The 9,604-nt window shown below is 41.5% G+C and overlaps 1 long non-coding RNA gene across 1 annotated transcript; it reads right to left on the reverse strand.

Moving 5' to 3' along the window:
- Positions 1 to 5,115: 5,115 nt before the first annotated feature.
- LOC149473067 (uncharacterized) lies at positions 5,116 to 7,977 on the reverse strand. Its single transcript, XR_016313770.1, has 3 exons — positions 7,753 to 7,977; positions 7,216 to 7,271; positions 5,116 to 5,366 (listed from the first exon to the last, which is right to left on the reverse strand). It is a non-coding gene; the product is annotated as an uncharacterized LOC149473067 (long non-coding RNA).
- Positions 7,978 to 9,604: the final 1,627 nt, after the last annotated feature.

Consider the following 9,604-nt stretch of genomic DNA (forward strand, 5'->3'; position numbering starts at 1 on the left):
ATATATATATACATACATATACATATATATATACATACACATACATACATATACATACACATACATACATATACATACACATACATACATATACATACACATACATACACATACATACATATACATACACATATATACACATACATACATATATATACACATACATACATATATATACACATACATACATATATATATATATATAGATAGATAGATAGATAGATAGATAGATATACGGTTTTGTTTTCTACTTTGAAAAGTATTTTTTTAAAACAACTAGTGGAGTAGATAAAAATGTCTACATTGTTCTTTGATTTGTCCAATTTATAACAACACTAAACTTACATTAATAGAACAAAGCATGGTGAACCTACCTATAATCAAAATAAAAGTTTGTTTTTTTTTTAATTTGGAGCATTTTTAATGTGATAATAAAATAATTAGGGAACAAAATTAATTCAATCATTAGAGAAATAACTAAGGGGGGGGCGCAAGGGCCCAGTCACAAGTGTGAACTTTGTGACCTTGGTAGTTCCGCCACTGGTGTCAGTAGTTTTCTTTATTGTTGTTTTATTTTATTTATTATTCTTTTTACCATTTTTAAATTATTTTTTTTTATTTTTTTTAGGAGCTCTTTGGCTTTGGTGAGATATCAGGGGTCTAAACAGACCTCTGATGTTCCACCTTTGGGACAGAGAAATGAAATTAAGGAGACAACCCTCAATCTCATTCTCTGCATCCTCAGCTGCACAGAATGAATAGACAGGAATAGGTCTGTACAGATCTCCCTGCCCATTCATAAACTGAAGCATAGTAAACACAGTTTACTGTGTTTCAGTTATGAATATGAGTTATGATAGAGTCAGTGATTGGTACTAATCACTAACTGTCTATTGAGAAAATGAAGGGGCCGCTAAATGACAAAGCAGAAAGAAGCTGGATAGGAGGAGCTGCTGCTCCCCAGCACCGACCAGCAACAGTTTGTGGGTCTCTCTCAGCCCCCACAAACACCAGTAAAGCTGCTGCTCCCCAGCACCGACCAGCAACAGTCTGTGGGTCTCTCTCACCCCCACAAACACCAGTAAAGCTGCTGCTCCCCGGCACTGACCAGCAACAGTCTGTGGGTCTCTCTCACCCCCACAAACACCAGTAAAGCTGCTGCTCCCCGGCACCGACCAGCAACAGTCTGTGGGTCTCTCTCACCCCCACAAACACCAGTAAAGCTGCTGCTCCCCGGCACTGAGCAGCAACAGTTTGTGGGTCTCTCTCAGCCCCCACAAACAAAAGTAAAGCTGCTGCTCCCCAGCACTGACCAGCAACAGTCTGTGGGTCTCTCTCACCCCCACAAACACCAGTAAAGCTGCTGCTCCCCGGCACTGACCAGCAACAGTCTGTGGGTCTCTCTCACCCCCCACCAACACCAGGGGATAGGGGAAAAGCTTCAACTTAAGACAACTTAACTATATTTGAATAAATGTAGATTGCTGTACCATACTTAATAAAAATAAGACATCCCCTTAAAATAAGCCATAGTGTGTCTTCTTGAGGAAAAATAAATATAAGACCATGTCTTATTTTCGGGGAAACACAGTATTTAGCTTCTCAGTGTTCTTTCCCTTCCAGAGCTAGGGGCATCACTGTTTTTCAACACTTCTGGGTTTGTAGGTTAGTGTTTTCCCTGCCGTGTTCTGCAGTATCACCTACCTGCTCCTACACTACTTTAAGGTGCTGGAGTGACAGTGACCAGCAGATGGAACCACAGAGTGCAGTGAGTACACACTATCTGACACACCCAGAAGTGTCAGATAGCAGCAGCACGCTTTAGCTCTGGAATAAAACAAATACTGGACTCTCTGCCCACCGGACAGGAAAGTATTCAGCTCCTTCTTTTACAGAGTGCTTTGGGTTTGTATGCTATTACAACAGGGTCACTTTAAAGCTTGGAATTGCATTTGCTCGGCAACATATCATATGCACAATATTCTATCATCAGTAAGGGCAGATATGGCTCACAATTATGCCCTTTATGGGACATTGTTCTATATCACCAAAGAATACATGGGCAATGAATACACTTACACAGCTGGTTCCTGTTGCTTCTGGCATTCCCTACAGGTGCGCACACAGGACAGTCACGCCGTGTGCAATTCTTCCAATGAGAGATTATCTGCCTGGAGGAAGCGCAGTGGGGAACTAAGGGATGAAAAGGGACAATATTCTGTAAGTGCATACTGTAAGATATAAATAAAAAAACTTTTATTTCATTTAATGTGGCCCACCCACTACATGCTGCCTGCAAAATACAATAGGGGCAGATACAAAACCGCAATGTCACGTGCGTAAAAATGCCACACCCAACTGCACCCTGCACAACGATTTTCCAGCTAATTGGACCACAATCGATGTACCGGCAGCCTGAGCGATTGTTACTGGGTCAGGTTAATTACGCAATTAACCCTTCACACTGCCACTACCTCCTTTTTGTACAGAGAAAGAGGAAACTCTGCAATTTCAGCAATAACACTATAATGGTTGAGGTAATCGTCTGCATAACACGGTTATACAGAGGGTTAAACAAACACAGTAGCGTTTTCTTTAGAGGCAGGAATTCGTAAATTGCAATAAAAGCGCTATAGAAACAGTTCAACACTTTCAGAAGGAAAGATTTATTACTAAAAGGTTAAACGGGTGCAATAAAAATATTTACAGAAAAGAGGTAACTAAGATATATATATATATATATATATATATATATATATATATATATATATATATAAACAGACAGAGACCAGAAACACAGCAAAGAGATATCAGAGAGAGGTGAAAGGGTTAAGGTACTTTCCAAAATCCTGGGTTAGCAGATCCAAGTTTCAGAGCAAAAGGGCACGGGTCTCCCCAGGTGGTATTGATGTTAAAATGGGAGACGTCTTCAACTCCCACTCTTAGGCCTGACAGCCTATTTTGTAGTCCCCAGCAGGGGGTGTCTCTGAAGTCAAGGACCAATACCCTGTGTAGGGCGTGGAGGTATGGGTGGATACCTCAACTAGAGCCAAAATCTCCCGTTACTCATATTTTGGCCCATAACTTTCCATCTGCACAAGTGACATTCCACCCGCGGGTAGATTATTATGCAGACACGTCTGAGGATTGATTAGAGATGAAATATGTAATTCTATACTGAACGGTTCACGAGATCTACTTTTCTGCTTTCCTGTGTATTCGAGACAAGGCAAGTAATCCAACAAACTGTTCGCCTTTTTGTGGCCAATCTGACGATATGTCAGCTTTTTATGTAAGTCTCTCATATTCCAAGATATGAGACATAGGGGAAAAATGGATTTTAACAACGGTTATCTGACTCTGTCACATACGCCGAGTTAGGTTTATTAGGTTGGAATCTCTTTCAACTCCTGGTAAAGCTTGCCTTATCTCTTCGGAGGTGTTACAATTTGCAGGTTCTTTGGACAGGGAGGCCCCGGCTCCCTTGGGGGGCTTTATAGCTCCTATGACCCTTCTGTGACACACATACACACTGGCCAAATGTTGCTGGGACTCTCAGAAAGGGAGGGGGGAAGAATGAGGGAGAAATATATTTGTCAGGATGGTTAATCCCTTTGCCAAGATGGAGGTTGAAGCCAAAATGGTTGAACTGCGTCCATTTCTGGGTATACGCTGTTACAGGGACCTCTGTGCGAGGTCCCGATCATGTGATCACTGATTGGCAAGAGTAATAAGCAAGATGTCACTTCTGACATCATTGCTTACTACGTGTGAAATCTGTGAATGATCACAGAGGTCACATGGTACAAGGCTATTCACAACAGCTTTGTACCATGTGACAAGCTGTGACCAATCACAGCTCACACAGTAGTTCTCAATGGCTGCAAGAATGCAGCTAGAGAGACGGAGAAATGATTGCTTTTACAGCCTTCATGGGTGTAAAAGCAATCAGTGCAAAAAAAAAAAAATCTTCATCACCCCCCACAAGTAGTACAATGTCACTATGGTGACACTGTACTGCTAAGGTGACAGTATGTAAAAAAAACCCATAAATAATAATATAAAAAAAAAAAAATGTAAAAAAAAGTTTAAAAATTATAATTTTGGGTTATAAACTAATTTGGATTATTTTTATTTTTTTACCAAAAAGATAATGGAATACATTTTGGCCAAGATTTATGATGAAACACTATTTATTTGCAAAATTTTATAAGAAAAACACTTTTTTTCAAAATTTTTGGACATTTTCATTTACATAGCAAAAAAAATAAAAATCCCAGTGGTGAATAAATACCACCAAAATAAAGCATTATCTGTCTCAAAAATATGTGTTGCATGACCTCGCAATTGTTATTCAAAGTGCGATAGTACTAAAGCTGAAAATTGGCCTGGACAGGAAAGGGGTAAAAGTGTGCGGACTGGAAGTGGTTAATAAAGTAGTTTTATCCGGAGAGCGATTGCTGACTCTTCACCTTATACTCTCATGCTATTTAAAGTGCCAAGAAGACACTGTCCTTTGGAGCACCATCAGTCTACCTCAAAGGGAGAATTCACTTAGGCCTACATCTTCGTTTGTGAATCCCACAGGTTTACTTCAAAAGTTGAAGAAGCCTACAATTCTTTAGACAACGCTCTGTTATAAAATAAAACACTCTTAAAACATTCAGTTTTAGCCTACCTAAAAGCTTAAAATTGTTTCATCTCAAACGGGCAACCAAATCATAAGCAAGGTGGGCTATTTAATGTAGAATTGAAGAGTCAAATTTGGTTTCCAGAAACAATTTTATGGAACCAAAAAATATACAGTAAAGACATCGAAAATGATTTAATAGCTGGCTCCTGAACGCTAAGATTTACATATTGGAATCCTATTCACATTCTGCATCTTTTTTCTTTTAATTTAATATTTTACAGGCACTATGATGTCACATTCAGAAGCTACAATGACTGAGCAGCCTGACAGTTTCTGCACTGAAGGCAATGGGAAAAAATATCTAAAAGTAGGGAGTCAAAGGTTGGGAACATGGTACAGTGAATACGGAGCAGCAGTAAAGGTTATTTTAACAACTTGGTACATTTGATAACAGCTTACCCTGGCAGGTTCTCCCAGCTTTACAGTGTGGCATGTGATTCAGAACATTCTTCATGGTAAGACAATGGGGAAGACTGCATACATGCATGACACCACTGCCTTTCTGCTGTCGTTGACACTTGTGTGCATGTAGCAATAACACCAACTGCTGTTGGATAAGCTTGCGACGTTCTAGGCTAGTAAAGGTTCTGGTTCCCATTGAGGAAAGTGTATCTGTGCTGGTTTCAGTGGTAGGAGTTGTGGCTACCGGGTGATCCCAAGCCTGTAAAGGAGACTAGAGAATGGAAAGAAGACAAAGTGTATAAGCAATAAAGACATGGGGCAGACATGCCCAGTATAGGGTATAGAGAGAGCTGACAAAAACTTTCCCAATTCAATCAAAAACTGATAAGTGCAGTCAGAAAAAACAAAAAACCTACAACAAAGTGTTAGCTTTATGCTCCAAGCATTGCCTTGAATCTGTCGGGGAAGGCTCTTGGTTTAACTTAAATACAAAACAGTCTTCAATCATATCAAAGCAAACCAAGCCATAGCAACCTGAAGATTGCAGACTGATAGTGCTAAGCCACTATCTTCCAATTGACAGTGGCATTGTCAGTCTGCTGTGCAAGCTGCCTTAGTTGTCCATTTGGCTGCCTCTCTGACAAATCTGATAGGCAGCCCTATGGCCAACTGAACAAATTCACTCATCAGACTGGAAATGGTAACTGGAAACACAAGGGAAATGAGAAAAATATTCTGAGAATTACATGGGACGAAAGTGATCAAAAGGTGAAGATTAGGTGGCCAAAGGAATATTGTACAAGTAGGAAAGATGACAAGGTGAGTTATATGGGATCATTGAAGGTCTATGAGGAGTTTCCTGGAAATAGTGAGTGAGGTGTGGTCAGGCAGCAAAGAGTTCATGAAATGGTGTTGGTCAATGTGATTTAGGTGTGGACAGCCAGCACAGGTTTCATGGAGAAGTTCTGTATCAGAAATAGAGGAGTGATGTGTAGTAAGGTAGTAAAGGGTTCATGGAAAGGTGTAGGACAGAGGTAAGCAAGGTGTGGTTGGGCAACAAAGGATTCATGGAATGGAAACGGAGAGGTGAGTGACCTGGGGACACGAATCAGAGGGTTCACAAAGAGGTGTCGGGAAGAGGAGAGTAAGTTGTAGGCAGGCAGCGGAATGTTCATAGAGACAGGTAGAGATGAGTGAGGTGAGTGATGTGTGGACATGAATATAAGAGTTCATGAAAAGGTGTCAGGTTGAGGTAAGCAAGGTGTGAGCAGGTAGGAAGAGGGTTCCTGAGAAATGTGAACGAGAAGTGGGCAAGCAATAGATTGAGATTAGAGAAGGAGAGTGGATGGCAAAAATGGAAACATGAGCAGAATGCTCTTAAAGTAAAAAATAGAGGACATATAGGAAATTAATAAGGTGTAGTCAGGCAGCAGGGGTTCATGGAGAGGTGTTAGGGAGAAGTGGGTAGGTTGTGGTCAGGCAGCAGAGGGTTTATGGAGAAATGCAAGTGAGATGTGGACAAGGCATAATATAGCTAGTATTGGGAGATGTGGTCAAGAAGCAAAGGGTTCATAGAAAGGAAACAAGGAGATGTGAGTGAGGTGTAGACGGCAGGCAGGGGGTTCATGAAGAGGTGTCAGGCAGAGGTACGTAAGGTGTGGGCAGGCAGAGGGTTCATGGAGAGGAAACAGGGAGAGGTGAATGAGGTGTGGGCAGGAAGAAAGAGGGTGGGAGAGGGGAGAGGTGGGAACAAGTTGGAGAGGGTTCATAGGGAGATGTTGAGAAGAGGTGAGTGAGGTGGGGGCAGGCAGCAGATCACTGATTGAGATTACAGAAGGAGAATGGAGGGCAAAAATGGAAACACAGGCAGAATACCCTTATGGCAAATATATACCGAACAGAATTGGTAGCAGGGGTTCATGGAGAGGTGTTGGGCATTGGTAGATTACGTGTGGTCAGGGAGCAGAGGGTGTATGGAGAAGGGTTGTGTAGAGATGAACAAGTTGTGGACAGGAAACAGAGAATTCATGGACAGATGCAGGTGAGTTGCGAACAAGGTGTGGAAAGGCAGTATTGGGAGGTGTGGTCAGGCAGAGGAGGCTGTAAATCAGTTTACTTACAGGTAATGTGTTTCCTAGGAATCCTTCAGGACACTCTTGAGAGGGGGACTCTCCACCTAATTAGGACAGGATGACAATATTGGTATAGCACCCTATACCAGAAATACAATCTAAGAAACAACAAGAAGCTATTTAAATTGGCCAGTGAGCTCCCAAAACACCAGCCTGGCATGTCCTCTTCATACATTGTGGGGGACATTTAACAATTTTATTGCACAGCAAGGTAGTGCTAAATAGGGATGAACTCTGGTGTGTTTGGATCCTAGTCTAAACTCTACTACTTACTCCACATTATATTCACATCATCCTCTGCCTCGGAGCCTCTATACTGGAACACAAGACTAAGATTCCAATACTAGAATCTACTGATCTGAGACCAGGGTTCAGAATGAGAGCCCTGCTTACAGTGGTTGTGGGGTTGCTAAAGCTGGAGAAACACTCCCTGAGCACAAAAGACAATAAAGACTTCCATGTGATCTCATACCAACAGACTTCAGGATACAAACACGGGAACAGAAAATTAAATAGAATACATACATGATACCCCGGTTTTCTCCTGTTCTCTCTGCATTGATCTGAAGTATTCCACTATATTACGTAGCTTCCTGTTCTTCTTCAGACAAGGCCTCTTTGGGTACTTTCCTCTGCATTCAGGACAGGTATAAGATCTACCCCCTTCCTGGGTGTCTAGTGCCTTCACTATGCAGTCATGGCAGAAGTAGTGACCACATCTCAATGATACGGGATCCGTGTAAATTTCCAGACAGATACCACAAGTCAGTTCTTCTCTCATAGCAGCAGACGCCATACTAAACAGAGCAAAATGCAGGTGAAAGAAATCTCAAGAATAGGTGACTTCTCAAGGACTCCAGATGGTGTCAATACTGAGCCACTGGCCTGAAATAAGCAGAGAGGTAGAAAAAATGACAGCACCTGATCCGCATTCTTGTCTTGGGTTGGTGATTCTTTACTTCTGACCTTCAGCCAGCAGTAAACTTGTACAAATACGGGTAGATAAGCGTTGCCTGATTAGATATTCAAACGCATAAGTGCAACACAACGTGTAAACAAATATCACTATAAAAAGTCCATCATATCAAAAGTACATTAATATCAGTGCCGGTGTGCTGTTCTCCATACAATTAGTGGCAAATTCACATGCTGTGCTCCCCACCAATGATCCCACTCACTCACCGACTTCAGTGGACTCTTAGACTTGGACTCTAAAGCACTTAGTGGGAAATTCTGGCTCTGCTGGGGCTTGTAGTGCTCCTTGATTCAGACGATATCTTAGAATGTAAGCTCCAAGGATCAGGGCCCCCCTAACCCTCTTGTATTGAACTGTATTGTTGCTGTATTGTCTCCCGTTATATTGTAAAGCGCTGAGCAAACTGTTGGAGCTATATAAATCCTGTATAATAATAAAATCTCCACATATTTATTTATTTCAGTTACTTATACAGCACCATCAATTTACACAGCACTTTACATATATATTGTACATTCACATCAGTCGCTAACCCTCAAGGGGCGTACAATCTAAGGTCCCTAACTCACATTCATACATACATATAATAGGGACAATTTAGACAGGAGCCAATTAACCTACCAGCATGTCTTTGGAGTGTGGGAGGAAACCGGAGTACCCGGAGGAAACCCAAGCAGGCACAAGGAGAACATGCAAACTCCAGGCAGGTGGTGCCGTGGTTTGGATTTGAACCAACGACCCTGTACTGCCAGGCAGAAGTGCTAACATTTTAGCCACTGTGCTGCCCAACATATACCAGGATGTCCCAGTTGCACAATCACAGGTAATGGATGCTCACGTATGGAAAATAAAGGATGGGGGCCATGTAGTGTAATTTATGAAAAGCGACATGTTTACTTACTTTCCCTCACCCCACCTACCTTGCTTAAAGTGGAACTCCACTTTCTCAACATTTTAATTTTTTTGCTGCCAGCAAATGAGGTCATACATCCCGGGAGTCTTCAGGAGGGGAGGAGGGGTTTTCTCAACTAAGCACAACTTCCTGCCTGTATTCCTGAGCTAAGGGCAGATAAATTCCGGGAAGTGAATGTTACATGAATCATCTGCCTTTACTCAAGATGGCAGCAGCCAGAAACGCTAGGGAGTTGTTTTTCAAAGTGATTTATAAAAGGACAATAAAGCATGGAGACATGGTTGGATGGGGGAGTTTGCTTTGCATATTAAAAATGAATTAAATAGCGATCTTGGTTTGTGGTGCTCAAATGCAGTGTAGTTCCACTTTAACTTAAAGGAATATTTTACTGAAATGAAACAGAATATAGACAGATAGCTAACACTTTGTCTGAGCCTACCTTGAAGAAGAATTTCATTAAAGTGCTTCTAAACGCAAAACCTTTTTTA

Source organism: Staurois parvus, unplaced genomic scaffold (genome assembly GCF_062004578.1).
Source record: "Staurois parvus isolate SC_StPar_1 unplaced genomic scaffold, SC_StPar_1.0 ptg000018l, whole genome shotgun sequence".
Classification (NCBI taxonomy): Eukaryota; Metazoa; Chordata; class Amphibia; order Anura; family Ranidae; genus Staurois; species Staurois parvus.